A 14578-nucleotide genomic window follows, 5' to 3' on the forward strand; every position below is an offset into this window, starting at 1 on the left:
AAAAATTCTGTGTTTCTAGCAGATAGTTTCAGGTACCATCCTGTGTTTATTCTTCTCTGCTGGTAAGACAAAAGCACATTGTGTTGCCTCTCGGGACTTTGGGGCACTTGTTTGTGATGGGCCCTCAGCATGAGCCCTGAGGAGCACAGAGTGTCCTGGATGGCTTCAGATCCAGTGCAAAATACAGGTTTCCTGTGGGTCAGCAGCTCCTTCCTCCATTGTGGAACTCAGAATGTTCCCTGAGAGACCTCAGGGAGGAGAGAGAAGGAACCCAGAGGGAGGAATTGTTCTTTTCTTTGCTGATACCCAACTTCTGAGCCTTCCATCCTGCCCGCCCCTGTGAGCTCCCTGCCGCAGCCCTGCTTGCCCATCATGCATGACTATAGGCCCAGCTCCTTGAACAGCTTGGCACATAGTAGGCCCTCTGTGGTTGTTGGAAGAATTCATCCCAGGTGATGTATTTGAGTTTAAAATTGAGACATTTGATGTTTGCTTTTGAAGTTTGGTTTTTTTTATTCTAATACTATAGGCTAAAGATAAACTTAGAAAATACAGAATAATATACAGAAAAATTAGAAGTAGGAAAGACAATCGGAAAAAAATCCTGAGTACAGAGTACACTTCTTGTTACTGTTTTAAGACTTATAAGCATGAGACTGCTTCTCCTTCTTGGACCTTACTTTTGTTTTTGTTTTTCTTTTCTTTTCTTTTTTCCCCTTCTTTCACCTCCCCCCCCCCACCCCCGCTCCAGTTCAAGCTGTTGTTTCTCAGTCTAGTTGTGTAGGACACAGCTCCCTGGCCCATGCTGGTGTTATGAGCCTTGCACTACCCTGGCGACCATGTGCTGCCAGGAGTGGCCACCAGTGTGAGTGGCCAACAGCCAGGGTGAGCAGCCGTGGGCTGCTGTGTGCTGCCGTGGGTACCGTGTGCTGCCATGAGCGGCCGGTGACCAGCGTGAGTGGTGGGCAGCAGGTGAGAGCTGCTGTGAACGGCCGACCGACAACCGGCAACCGACTGCCTCAGCCAGGGTAGTGCTGCCAGCTACTCACACTGGCCACCGGCCGCTCACGGCAGCACACGGTAGCCCACGGCAGCCCATGGCAGCCCGCAGCAGCTCACGCCGACCTACAGCTACTCTCGGCAGCCCAGCTCCAGGGAGAGCTGTTGTTCACAGGCTTAGCTGTGGAAGGTACCACTCACTGGCCTGTGTGGGAATCAAACCGGCGACCTTGGCATTAGGAGCATGGCTCTCCAACCACCTGAGCCACTGGTCTGGTCCTATTTTTCTTTTGTAATTAGAGGGTAGCTTCATGACAAAAAGAGATAAAGGCCATTCAGAGGCAGCTTTCCTTATCACAGGCAGGGCCGAGCCCCTAGACGCTCATGGGTGGCCCTGCTTTCTTCTGGAGGTGGGGTTCTTGAGTCCTCCTGGTGGGCTTGGGTCCCACAGTTGCTGCTGCTCGCCCACACCTAATGGTCTCTGCAGAGTTTTCATTCCTGAGGAAAAGAGGTGACACCCCCTTTCTTCTCTCTAGGAGCAGAAATGATAAGCCATGCTGACAATACCCAAGCCATCTTTGTGACCACTTCCTCATTTTGCTCCAGACTTGGGGGCAGGCCTCTGTGCCAATTTTAGCCAGTGCTGTAGGCCAGTGAGCTCACACTTCAGAGCTAGGCAGTACTGGGTTTGTGTCCACTTTAACTGTTTAACAACCAAATGGCCTTGGGCAGGTTGCTGACTCTGTTTCCTTATGTGCCAAATAGTGATGACAGTACCTACCTCTGGGGGCTATTGTGGGGATGACTGCAGCCTGGTGGGATGGGCTTTCTTTTCCTTTTAATTTACGTTTTTTTAAAAACTTTCCTCCATAAATAAAAGCAGTACATGATTAATTTAGAAATTTTTGTGAAGTTTAAAGAAACTAGGAACAAAACACCTTACCAAGAAGGCCATCATTCAGAGGCAACTGCTATGTATAGTTAAGATGATATTTTAAATACAATTTCATGCCTTCATTATTTGTTCAATATTCTAGAGAAAACCTGTTCCAAGATGCTAAAATTGCTTCATATTTTTGATTACTTACATAACATCTCATCCGCTGTGTAATCTAGCCATTCTTCTATTATTGGGCAGCTAGGTTGTTGTTATCTTTTGGCTATCATAAGGAAGAGCAAAGTGAATATTTGAATGACCCATCTTTGCCTTTTGGAGACTTTCCTAGAGGTGAAATTTTTGGACATAAAACGTAAAAGTGATTAGCCCTTTCACAAAGCCTGGACCAGTGTGATCTCAAGAGGTTGTGGGGGTGGTAGTATGGGGGGCTTGTCTTTGTCTCCAGATGACTGCATGAGGAACAGGCCCTTGCCATTAGGCACCTAGTTGTAGTTGGGGGATTGCTCAAGTTTGGGACAGAATATTTTGGTGTCTTCACAGCTCTTGGGCCTGGTCTTAGGCTACCTCTCCTGCTAGCTGGCTGGTGGGCAAACCACTGCGTATAGCTGGGACTGTTCTGAGTGTTACACCACACATTTTGCTACTTTTCCCTTTTTATTTTGCAGTGCTGAGAGACTTTCACCATCCCTTTTGTCCTCGTCCTCTTGGCAGGTGACATGTCTGTTTCCATAGGTTCCAGGAGGAATGAGAGAGTCTCCCATCCTGTGCTCACCTGCCTCAACCAGAGTCACCTGTTTCCCCATACAGAGAGTATGGGTTGGACCATACTTTCGTTAGGTGGCCATGGCTTCAGGGTGTTGCTAGGGAAGAAGGTTCAAGTCTACAGTTAGAACACAGAGCTGGCAGACTAGGAAGTGTCTCTTTCTAGTCTCTTTCTCCCAGGTGCCCCACCTACCCAACCCATCTCCATCTTCCACTTCTCCTGGCCCAGACAGAGTCTGACTCAGAGTAGACTGTCAGTCTTTATTGAGTGAATTGATTGGAACCTGATTTTATTAAATCTAATTGATTAGAATGCCTGTTTTTATTTTTAAAGAACTAATTTTTAATTACACAACTAATTCATGAATGCCTTCTTGTGACAAAAGTGAAACTTTTCAGTTAAGGACAAAGGATCTGTTGTATCACACCCCATCCTGGCCACCCATGTAGAGGAGGCCCCTGTTAATTCTTTTGAGTATATCATTCTCAGCCCTCTCTATGCATTGCATATATATATGTATATATCCATAAAATACATAATGCCATTTTGTAAATGTATGACATCGTATCATATGGTTTTTACACTTTTCTGTTTTTGCCTAATATTGGTTTTAGAGGTGTTACCTCTTCCCTACATACAGAGCTGCTACACCACCTGGTCACCACATGTGTTTGTCAGTGTGGACACTTCATATTGCACATTGCCCTTTCCCACTGAGGGACTCTCAGACTGCTGTCCCGTCTCTGTGGTGTCCTGTGCTGCACTGACCATCTTATTCAGTGCACAGGTATGCGTATTTCTCCCTGGTAGGTATCAAGAATCCCAGCCTTGTTTTTCCTGGAATTCAGTTCCGTGAGGTCTTCTTGAGTCCCTTCTCTGTTGGCAGGCCCTGCCTCTTCAGGATGAGATGCATCATGGACAAGATGGGGATCCTGGCACTCTGCCCCAGCATCAGCGTCTTAGTATTCTGAGCTCCACCCTGTATCTCTACCCACACCTGCCTAGTACCTCGTTGCTCTCCCCCCCCCCCCCCGGCATGTTGTCCCCTCTTTCCTGATCTTGTCTACGTGGCATTGTCTTTAGAAACACAGTTCAGATGTTGCCTCCTCTCTGCTGGCCCCCTGAACCCCTCTCTTATGGCACTCAACATGCTGTGTTCTCTCAGTAGTACTTTACATATCTGTCTCCCCTCCAGTGAACAAGTGGTGGGTGAGGACCATGGCTTCCCACGTCCCCAGTGTAAGCATGGGGCCTGCCTTGTAGCAGGTGCTACTTGAATGTGTGTTACGTTAAACCCAGTTAAGGGAATGTGGGCAATGACAGTGGAGATGGGCCTTGAAGAATGCCCATTGTGAAAGGTGAGTGGGAGGGCACTTGGCATAGGTAAGCAAGTGGGAGCAGAGGCATGCAGTGTGCTGGGGGCCCAGCTGAAAGGTGAAAGCTCCAAAGAGCCCTCCACAGATGCAGAAGACAGCTGGGCTGGAGAGGAAGTCCAGCTGAGTCCCAGCGGGAAGTGAGACTCGAGTACTGAGGGCAGTGGGTGACCTGGCTTCTGTACTAGGTAGGTGGCCTGGGAGAAACATAGGAAATGGATGGCTGTTGCAGGAGTCTAAGTGAGAAATGAGGCCCAGTGAATGGGAAGAGACTGGATGTGAGTGAGGTAAACTCCAGGATTTGCCAGCTTATGGCCTATGGGAACCTGAAGGATGAGGAGGAAGCCAGGGCGTGCGATGTGGACCAGAGTGGGGACGGGGGCCACCACAGTCACTGAGAGCCTGGCACTCACCCAGTGCTCTGCTGCATGCTGGACATATATACGTCCCCTCCTGAAATCTTCACAGAATCCCTTTGGCCTAGCACATACCAACCCCATTTTATTGGTGAAGAAACAGGCTTGGAAACATGACAAAACTTGCCTAAAGGTCAGAGCTAGTGTGAAGGGCCCATTATGCCCACCTGGGAGCAGAGGATCCTGAGGGAGGGATGTGCTCGTGCACAGGCAGTGAGCCTCAGGGCTGTGGGCGTCGTTCAGTCCACCTGGACCTGCTGCTTTGCGATCCAGGCCTGCCTGGGTTTTCTGCACAGGCTCAGCGTTCTCAGTTGTGGTGCGGGCATGCTTACTGCCCCACAGTGACAGTTGTTCTGGGCCCCCCCACCCCCGCCCGAAGACAAAGTTGGCTCCGTTGGCTTGCCTCCCAAGGATTCTTTACCCCTCCCCGCAAAAGCCCAGGGATGTCGTTAAAAACAATTAGAGTCCCAGATGTATGGAAAAAAGAAGAATGAAACATCAGTATAATTCAGTTAAAGTTTTATGGGATGACAAGTGTGTGAGGGCGGCTGGGAGGGGCATAAAGCTTCCTGGCAGGCCCCTTGTCATGTTTATGTTTCTCCATTGTGGCAGTGACTGGGAAGTTAATAACTCCAGTTTATTTGTAAGGTCGCCATGGAGGGGCAGAGGCCTTTGGCAGGCTGTGTGGTAAGAAACCAAATCCATTTCCTTCTTCCTGAGTGACCACCATGTGGCAGGCACTGTGCAGGGATCAGCAGTGAACAAAATAAATCCTGCCCGTCGCCGGCTGTTCATCCACCTGGTATGGGAGCCTCATAGAAAACAACCGAACACACAGGCACCCATTGGAAATTATGATAAGGTGCTGTGAGGAATGTTGTAGAGTGCTCTGAGACTCTAAGCAGATGACCTGAGCTGGCCTGGGGCCAAAGGGCTGAGGGAGGGTGGGAGACGGGAGCAGGTGGACAAGATATACGTTGGCCCTGGGCAACACTGATCACGCTGGGTCCAGGAGCCTGGTCTAGGTGCTTGGGATTGAGAGGGGATATGGGGGTACCGGTGCAGGCAGACACAGACAGACAAAGCCCCGCCTCATCTCTGCACCTGGAATTGGGTCTTTGGTTGTCTGTGGGTCCCAGGTTTCTGAAGCTCCTCTTGTCCTTTTCATAGGGGCATGTCTCATTACTAAGCAGGGATCCCAGGGAAGAAAGTCTCCCCGCTCCCTCCTCTCTCTCCCCAGGTACAATTGGTCTTTTGTTGAGGCCCCAATGGAATTTTTGCATAGAGTAGATCCCTCCTCTGCTCAGCCTCACAATTCCCTGGAGACAAGGCCAGGTGGGAGGAAAAGTGTCTCAAGTGCTTCCAGGACCACATTTCCTGGCACTGGTGCTCAGAGGGCTGTGAGCCCAGGAGGAGGGCTGAAGCAGCAGGCAGAGGCGTATGCAGATCTCTGTCTTATCACTTCCCTTCCGCACCGTGCATCACCCCTTACTCCAAGTGCTGAGTGGGGCCTCGCAGGGTCACAGTAGGTGAGGTGCTTTCACCACTTTGTCTCTGGGGTCAACTCTTTGGAGCCTATCCCTAGTAATCGAGGAAACAAGCATTAAGACAACAGTGGGACACCATGCCTAATCTATCGGCCTGGGAATAATTGAAAATCCTAAAAAAACAAGTTCTAGTGAATGTCTAAGAAGAGGCCTTTTCTTGCACTGCTGTTGGGGGTTAAGCCAGCCACTTCACAGAGCAATCGATAAGACCTAGTGAAACTGAAAATGTGTCCCCCATATTTTCCATCCAGGTACCTATGCTAGAAAAACTCTGTGCATGTGTACAAGTTGATGCATACAGGAATGGTCACTGCAACATCATTTATAGTAGCGAAAAATAGCAACCCAAGTGGCTCTCAACATGGGCATGGTGGAGTTGTCATAGAAAGAAATACTATACAGCAGTCAAAGAAAATAGCAGATAGATAGATTGATAGATAGATAAAAATATAGATGGATCTATAAATCTATATATCAATATGAATGGATGTCAAAAAATAATACAGAAGGAAGGAGGCATGTGGTAGAGTTAGTTGTATGGTAACATTTGTATAAACAAATATACAGGTTTGACAATTAAGTTTGGGAACTTGTTGCAACGATGTTGCAAACATCATTTTTTATATCAGAGGGATCATTCATTATGAATTTGTACCAACAGGACAGACAGTTAACCAAGTTTACTATTTGGAAGTGCTGAAAAGGCTGCGTGAAAAAGTTAGACGACCTGAACTTTTGGCCAACAATTCATGGCTCTCGCATCACGACAATGCACCAGCTCGCACAGCACTGTCTGTGAAGGAGTTTTTAGCCAGTAAACAAATAACTGTATTGGAACACCCTCCCTACTCACCTGATCTGGCCCCCAATGACTTCTTTCTTTACCTGAAGATAAATGAAATATGGAAAGGGAGACATTTTGCTGACATTCAGGACATCAAGGGTAATATGACGACAACTCTGATGGCCATTCCAGAAAAAGAGTTCCAAAATTGCTTTGAAGGGTGGACTAGGTGCTGGCGTCAGTGCACAGCTTCCCAAGGGGAGCACTTCAAAGGTGACCATAGTGACATTCAGCAATGAGGTGTGCAGCACTTTTTCTAGGATGAGTTTGCAAACTAAATTGTCAGACCTTTGTATACTATTTATGGACACATACATGGGTGTAATATATAATATAGGAGGACACATAAAGAATTCATGAAGGCAATTGCTACAGGGGAATCAGGGAGAGGAATAGGACTAGGGGTCTTCATCTCAACAAAAAGACTTGAAGTACAAGTGACAAAATCTTGGTCGTCAATTCCAGATGGTTGGAACACAGATAGTTAAATCATTTCGTTCCCTATACCTTTCTGAATACTTTTCATTCCTCTGAAAACTAAGTGGGTGTGAGTTGAGTCCCCAGGGCTCATCTGACATTCTCTTCTTGCAGCTCCAGAGGCAGTGCCAGGGGAGTTGAAGTTAAAGCAGCAGGGGAGGTGCTGGCAGGCCCCAAGGGCCCATGCTGCTCTCTCCCTGTACAGAGTCCCGAGTTTGGTTTTTAATGCGAGATGCAATTAATGCATTAGGTAGAACATGTCTTATTGGTACCTAGCTCAAAGAAGAGGGAGAAATAAGAGCAGCCAAATTAAAACCTCATTAAGCAGAATTGGTTACGTCTGATGCAGCCAGACCTGGACTGATCTTTCAAAGCTTATTTCATCTTAACCCCTCCAGTCTGAACCTTTTTGAATTGAAGTAACTGATCCTGCTATAAACTTATTAGTGTCAAACCTTGTGTGTTTCTTTCCCTCTCTGATTTATATTTTGTTAAGTAAGATGAAGTTTCAAGGCCCTGACCCTCTCCTTTGGCACAGCCAGGAGCTCCCAGGCTCATTAATGGAATGACAATGGATAACAGAGGTCCAATCTCATTACAGCCAGTACCATTATTACAAAAATCTCTGCACATCAGAAAGACTGCAAGGCACTTGATTTTGCCCACTTCTTTCAAGCATCTGCTGATTCTCTAGAATGCCAGGAGGACCCCAAACACTGCTGTTCTGTTTGTTTGTGTGATGGTGTTGGGCCGATTTCTAACTCTACAGAAGGAATGTTACCAAAGACCTCCCTGTGTGCAAGTGAAATTCACAGTCGTGATTGTATATCCTTTTGGGCTTCTGTTGTGGAGTAGATGTATTTTTATGGTGTGATAGAGTAATAGAGTATGGGCTCTCATGACAGTCAGGTCTGGATACACATCCTAAGCTGTGGGGCCTCAATTGCCTTCTCTGTAACCTGAGATCATGGTTAGCCACCTCAGAGCTTGTTAGGAGAATTATATGGACTAAGATCTGTAAAGCTTCCTCATAGGGCAGGTACCCGACAGATGTGGAGGATGTGTTTTCTTTACCGTTGTGTGGGTCACATGGTGACATGATGAAGTCCATTGGAACGATTGCTGGGTGCTCACTATTCCAAGGTGTTGTGGAGAAGAGACTTGAACACTTGGTGATTCCTACCTCGTGTCATCACTTCCATTGGAGGTTTTTAGTAGCCTCAGAAAGAGAAGCCGGGTCCTTCTAGGCATAGTAGCTTACAGAATCCTCAGAATGGTGAAAAATTAAGTTGCAGACACTCAGAAGACCGGAGAGAGTATCTTACTACTCCAGGCCTGAGAGCAGACAGAAGGGGTTCACTTGCTGTCTCATCTCAATCAGCAAACGTTTACCGAGTGTCCTGCATTGGGGTACTGTGCTACCCAAAGAAAGACACCAGGGAAGTCAGGTCTGAAACCATCCACTGGGCTCAGCCAGCAGGAGGCTGTTGCAGACCTTGGCCAGGGCAGCTGCAGCAGCTGAGGGCAGAAGGAGACAGGGCTGGGCTGCCCCTGCGTCTACCAGCCTGGGTCTCGCAGCAGGCCTGACTATCCTGGTTTAATTCCACACCTAAGCAGGACTGCTCTCACAGTGGCTGGTTAGGGATCTTTCTTCTTCTTCTCCAGAGCCATCTTTCTGGGTTCATGCCTTGGGGTCATCTACATTGTCAGTTATGTAGACCCTGCAGCCCCTGGCAAGGCAGAGCCCCTCTGACCGCCGGCTCCAGCCAGCCCATGGCATGGTTTCTGCTCCGTTGGTCAGGAGACAGGGCCATGGAATGTCAGGCCTGCCTTGTGTCCCAGGGTTTACTGTCCCAAGTCTCAGCCTATTTGCTTTGTGACCTTGGAGACACCAAAAACCTCTGTTTCTTTATCCATAAAATTGAATGTAAAAATATTGACCTGCCTTATAGGGTTTTTATGGAGAATAACTGACCCAGATGATGGTAAAGCTTCTTTGTTAATCAGAAAAGACCAAACTGCTTAGCAAGCACGCACTTGGGTTTTAAAAATTGTTTGCTTTCTGGATGTATTCCTTCCTTCCTTCCTTCCTTCCTTCCTTCCTTCCTTCCTTCCTTCCTTCCTTCCTTCCTGCCTTCCTTCCTGCCTTCCTTCCTGCCTTCCTTCCTGCCTTCCTTCCTGCCTTCCTTCCTCCCTGGGTCTGTTCCTCCCTTCCCCAGAAGTGCTTGGTGCCAGAGAGTTTGCAAGGACAGGCCATGGCCTGTGGGGAGCCACACTCAGGGACAGCCTGGTGGTACCTTCCTGTCCCACTCAGATGGTGTCCAGCGGCAGCGCCCCTCCTGCTCTGCCACCCAGTTTTCTTTGTCGCCATTCTAACTGCACCCTGCCAGAGAAATTTGGGGCCTTGGTGAGCCTCAATCCTGCTTTTCTCCTCTGTTTGAAAGGTTCCTTACCCTGGGAGTTGTCTGGAACTTCTAACTGCCCAGCCAGTCTCAGGCCAGTCTTGCTCCCACAGTGAGGATATGTATCTCCATGGACCTTTGAGGATGTACAGATCCCAGACCTGGATTGGAACTCTCCAATGTTGCACCCATCCATGACTCCATTCATTTATTCCACAATTATATGTTGAGGTGTCCTGTTTCTTAGGCAGTGTGCGGGACACTGAAGATAAAAGTGGGGAAAAAATAAAATAAAACAAAGCCCTGATCATCATAGAAGTTACATTCCAGTGTGGATAGTCAGTAAACAAATATATGTCAGGTGGTAGTTAGGGCTATGAAGAAAAATAAAACAAGGAAAAAAGATAGAGTGGGATGGGGGTATGGTGGTCCTGTGTCTTACTGAGGTGTCAAGGATGGACTCTGATAAAGAGACATGAAGGAAATGAGGAAAAGAGGAGCAGAGATATCTGGGGGAAGAGCATCCTCGTCGGAGGCACTGGCAAATCAGAAGGCCCTGAGATAGAAGCATGGTCGGCATGTGTAGAGAGCAAGAAGGCTCATGTGAATGAAATGATACAAGCAGGGGAGGGGACAGCAAATAAAGTCAGAGACATTATGGGCCAATCCTAGGGCCTTGTGGTCATAGTAAGGCCGCTAGCTTTTTCAGAGTGAGGTGGGAAGCCAGAGGATAGTTTGGAGGCAAAACTCCAGTGTCATGTCATCTTGTGTTTAAGTTACACTATGGAGAATGGGAGAACCATGTGGGCCTGGAACCAGGGTGGGCAATGGATGCAGTGGGAAGGGCTCAAGTCTGTTCTGAAGGTAAAGCATACTAGATCACCTGATGACTGGGTGTGGGTACAAGAGAGCTAGGAGAGCCAAGATGGAACCACGTTTCTCCCCTGAGCATCTGGAAATGTGGAGCTGCCATTTCTGAGAAGGACATGATGAAAGGAGATAGGTCTTAGATGTGGTAAGCTGGAGATGCCACCAGGCATCCAGGTGGAGATGCCAGGAGGCAGACAGGTATGTGTCTTCTCCCAACTCCCGACCTCCACCTCTCCCAGACCTCAGGCGTATAGGCCCATCGGCCGCTTGCGCCTTTCCTCGCGCTGTCTCTCAGACATCTCCCTGTTCACAGAACTCTCAGCTGCCAAACCTCGTCCCTGTTCTTTCCCACTGAGTGTGAGGCAATTCCTCAGACTGGAAGTCCAGAGTTCTGCATGTGCCAGTCTCTCCTCATGCCACATCCAGTCTGTCACCACGTCCCATCATTCTATTGCAGAAAGAATCCCGAGTATCTTCCTTGCTAGTTTCCCTCTTTCCTTTCTTATTTCTCCACCGCCCCGCCCCCATCTATTCTCCACACGGTGTAGCCGTGATCTTATAAAAGTACATATTAGAAGGTGCCTTTCCTCTTCGTAACCCACTACCACTGGAGACTTTCTGTTGTCCCTCACATGGTGAAGGTGGCTGGCCTGTGTCTCCAACCTGACTCCCCTCCCCGCAGCCAGCCTCACTGCCTTTCAGTCCCTCACACAAGCCACATTCTTTCCCTCCTCAGGGTCTCAGGCCCACTCTGCTTTTCCCGCTGCCTAGAGTCCCTGTGAATGGTTCCTTCTCATCCAGCTGGTCAGCGTCAGTGCCCCCTCCTCAGGGAAGCCCTCTCTGACCACCCAGGAAGAATGAGATTCCCCCAGTTATTCTCTCATAGCACCTCCCCCATGGTTTTGTAATTCTGTGTTTATTAGTTGATGATTTCATTAATGTCTGTCCTCCCCACCACCATCACCCTCATAGGACCCAAACTATGTCTGTTCTGCTCACTCCTGTATCATTTCAGTACATGAGAGCACTTAATAAGTATGTGTCGAGGAAATGCATATATAGTATCTCAGCCACTTGACATGGATATTAGTAAATATTTGGTGAGTGAGTTGTTGAAGAGATGGCTAGAAAATAAATGGCTGAAAGGAAAGCCTCTTTTTCCCATTCTTAAGTTCGTAAGACTATCTACTTTTCTATATTTTTGGTGTCCTAGATGGAATTTTATATTCTTGAAATGTATCTTGGTAGGATGTGGGCCTGCCAATGACTCCATGTGGCGATGCTGTCTGCATGCTCCCTGTGAGCGCCTTCAGTAGTGCCGCGCTGCTCTGACCCTGTCTTTATCTGTTTCACAATTTCCTGTCTAGGCCCTTAAAATCTTGATTTGCACAGTTATTTGTCTTTCTGCTCTTCACGGTGCCCTCTTAAGGCATTCTTTATTATTTCAGCCCTAAGAACATGAGCCCCGTTGAAAAGAGAACATGCTTTGAATAAAACCTGCTTGGTGGTCAGCTTGATGGGTGGAGGTGGGGCTGTCAGGTAGTACAAAGCTCTGGCCGCCCTCTCTCACAGGAAGGCTCATAAATACAAAGGTCTCTCAGACCCAGCAGGTCTGGAATCTCAGCTCAGTGCTCTGCCAGGTGTGTTTTTGCCACCAGAAGCATTTCTCTTCCAGAATCAGGTGCAGTCATTCTCTTAAGATGTTCTGGGTATGTCAGCAGTCTCCTGTGCTTGGCACTGAGGATGTAGCAGTAGGTAGACCATGGCCCCTGTCTTCAGGATTTAGAAAGGGAGATAATATAAATTTGATGGGCAAAAATTAAGAAACCTGACACTGCCAAATATTGGAGAAGATATGTATCCACAGGTGTCTCTGGCCCTGCCAACGGAAGGTATATTGATACTTCATTTATCTAGTAGAGGTGGGCACTCACTCACCCTTCCACCTAGCAGTTTAGTCCACGGCCTCTGTCCCCCAGAACCCCTCCTTGCACTGTGCACCAGGCAGAGTTCTTGTGTGAGAAGGAATTCACTGTTGCATTTTTTCAGTAAAAAACTAGAAACGGCCTAAGTGAGCATTGGTAGGAGGCTTAGATCGTGGTCTGTGCGCCATGTGGTACGCAGCATTAGCAGTGAGGGAGCCACAAGTGCTGGCAACACACGCACCAAGTCACAGTTCAACAACTCATAAAACAAAGCAAATCATTGGTTAGGCCTATGTGCTAACCAATGTGTCCTAACCTGTCAGCCTCTATACAACCATGTTTCTATAAAACTAAAGGGGATGCGACACATCAAACCCAAGGGCGCAGTGACCTCCAGCTGTGGCAGGCGGAGAGCAAGGCGGGGCAGGAGCACGTGGGGAGATAGAGTTCTTGCTAGTGTTGGGTCCTGGGTGGATCGTGGGCTGTGGATGTCCATTTAAATCGGTAAGTACATCGAAGTGGGGCTGACAGGGCTGTCAACCAGCAGTGACAACAAGTCAGGCATGGCGTCATAGAGGACAGGAAGCAGCTCTGTGAGGAGGGAGCAGGAAAGGAAGTCCTTCCAGGAGGTACCTGGAGAGCTGGGGTTTTAGAGATGAACAGGAATTTGCCAGGTGGAAGGAGTCTCGGGAAGAAGGAGAGTCATGGGCCCAGAGACATATAGAACCACAGTGTGGGTGTGTGATGGACCATTCAAGCTTGGCTGTGGTTAAAGGGTTGGGAGAACATGGGGCAGGAAGAGCTGTAAGGTAGGCCTGGTGGTGGGAAGCCCCAGTGAAAGCAGAGGAGCTCAACAAGCTAAGGGAGTGCTGGGAGCCAAGCAGCCTCCACCCAGCCAGAGCAGCAGCATCCAGTGGGAGGGTCTGATCCCCCACAGAAGTTCAGTTAATCAGAGCATCTTCCTGTTCACAACAGCTATCCCCAAAAGGTGTGAAAGTCATGATGTAGAAGATAGGAGCCCATGTACACATTGGTACTAAACTGCATAGTCAGGCCTGTGTTTTAGAAAGCTGGCCCAAAGGAAGGAGGGCGGGGTGAGGGCCAGAGGACAGCTCACTGGGCTGCTGCGGGCCTCAGGGGAAGAGTTGTGATTCGGGTCCTACCTCACTGGGCAGATGCTTACTGTAAGATAATATTCTCCAGTTACTCTGAGATGCATTCCTGAAAATCTTAGTTTCCCATTACCCTTACAGACCAGAGATGTTTTATGTTTCTCTTTGATTGATCTTGGCTGTGGCTTTTGACACTGTGCTTCTCACTTTCTCTGCCCCCTGACCTCTTGGTTAGGTAGTTAATGATCTTTAAACAAACACTTGAATATTATGGCTTTCCAGGAAGGGACCTGGGCTTGATGTCAGCACAGCATTTCCCTTCATCCAGGGAGAAAATGAGTGTTCCACACACCCCACTTTGTAGAAGGGGATGTTTGTAACCTAAAGGTCAAAATTGTCAAACAATTTTTGATGGCAGGTTTTCTGAAATATATTACACATTTCTCTGCAGAAATCCATGAACATGATTTCATCTCACCTCCAAGACAGTGGATCTTAGTAGGAGCATTCATTCATTTTGTGAACATTTGTTAGAGCCTGTTCAATGTCTGTTCCTGATTTATAAACTGTGGATACAGAAATCTGCCCAGTGTGGAGCCAGTGTGATGGTTTAGAGGTAGAGATAAGATCAGGTTTCTCCTTTGCCTGAACTCCTGGGTAACTTATCCCCTGCCCTCCCTCCCTTCCCTACCCTCCCTGCTGCAGCCCTCCCTCCCTCTTTGTTTATTTCTCAAACTCACCAAGCCTGTTCCAGTCTCAGGGCCTTTGCACTTATCTGTTCCCCCATTTAGAACTTTTTCTGGGCATTTACACAGCTTCTTCCTATGATAGGTCTTAGTTCAGATGTCACCTCTAAGAGGCCTTTCCTGACTTACTGATCTAAAAAATCCAAACCCTCCCCCAATCCCAGGCCTTCTCTATAGCATGTTATACAAAATAAACATAATATATA

The 14578-nt window shown here is 48.0% G+C and overlaps 1 protein-coding gene across 4 annotated transcripts in view; it reads left to right on the forward strand.

Moving 5' to 3' along the window:
• EEFSEC (eukaryotic elongation factor, selenocysteine-tRNA specific) overlaps nt 1-14578 on the forward strand; it is a 292225-nt gene that overhangs the window by 204481 nt on the left and 73166 nt on the right. The gene's annotated exons all lie outside the window — the stretch shown is intronic.

The sequence above is a fragment of the Rhinolophus sinicus genome, linkage group LG09, assembly GCF_036562045.2.
Source record: "Rhinolophus sinicus isolate RSC01 linkage group LG09, ASM3656204v1, whole genome shotgun sequence".
In the NCBI taxonomy this organism is placed as follows: Eukaryota; Metazoa; Chordata; class Mammalia; order Chiroptera; family Rhinolophidae; genus Rhinolophus; species Rhinolophus sinicus.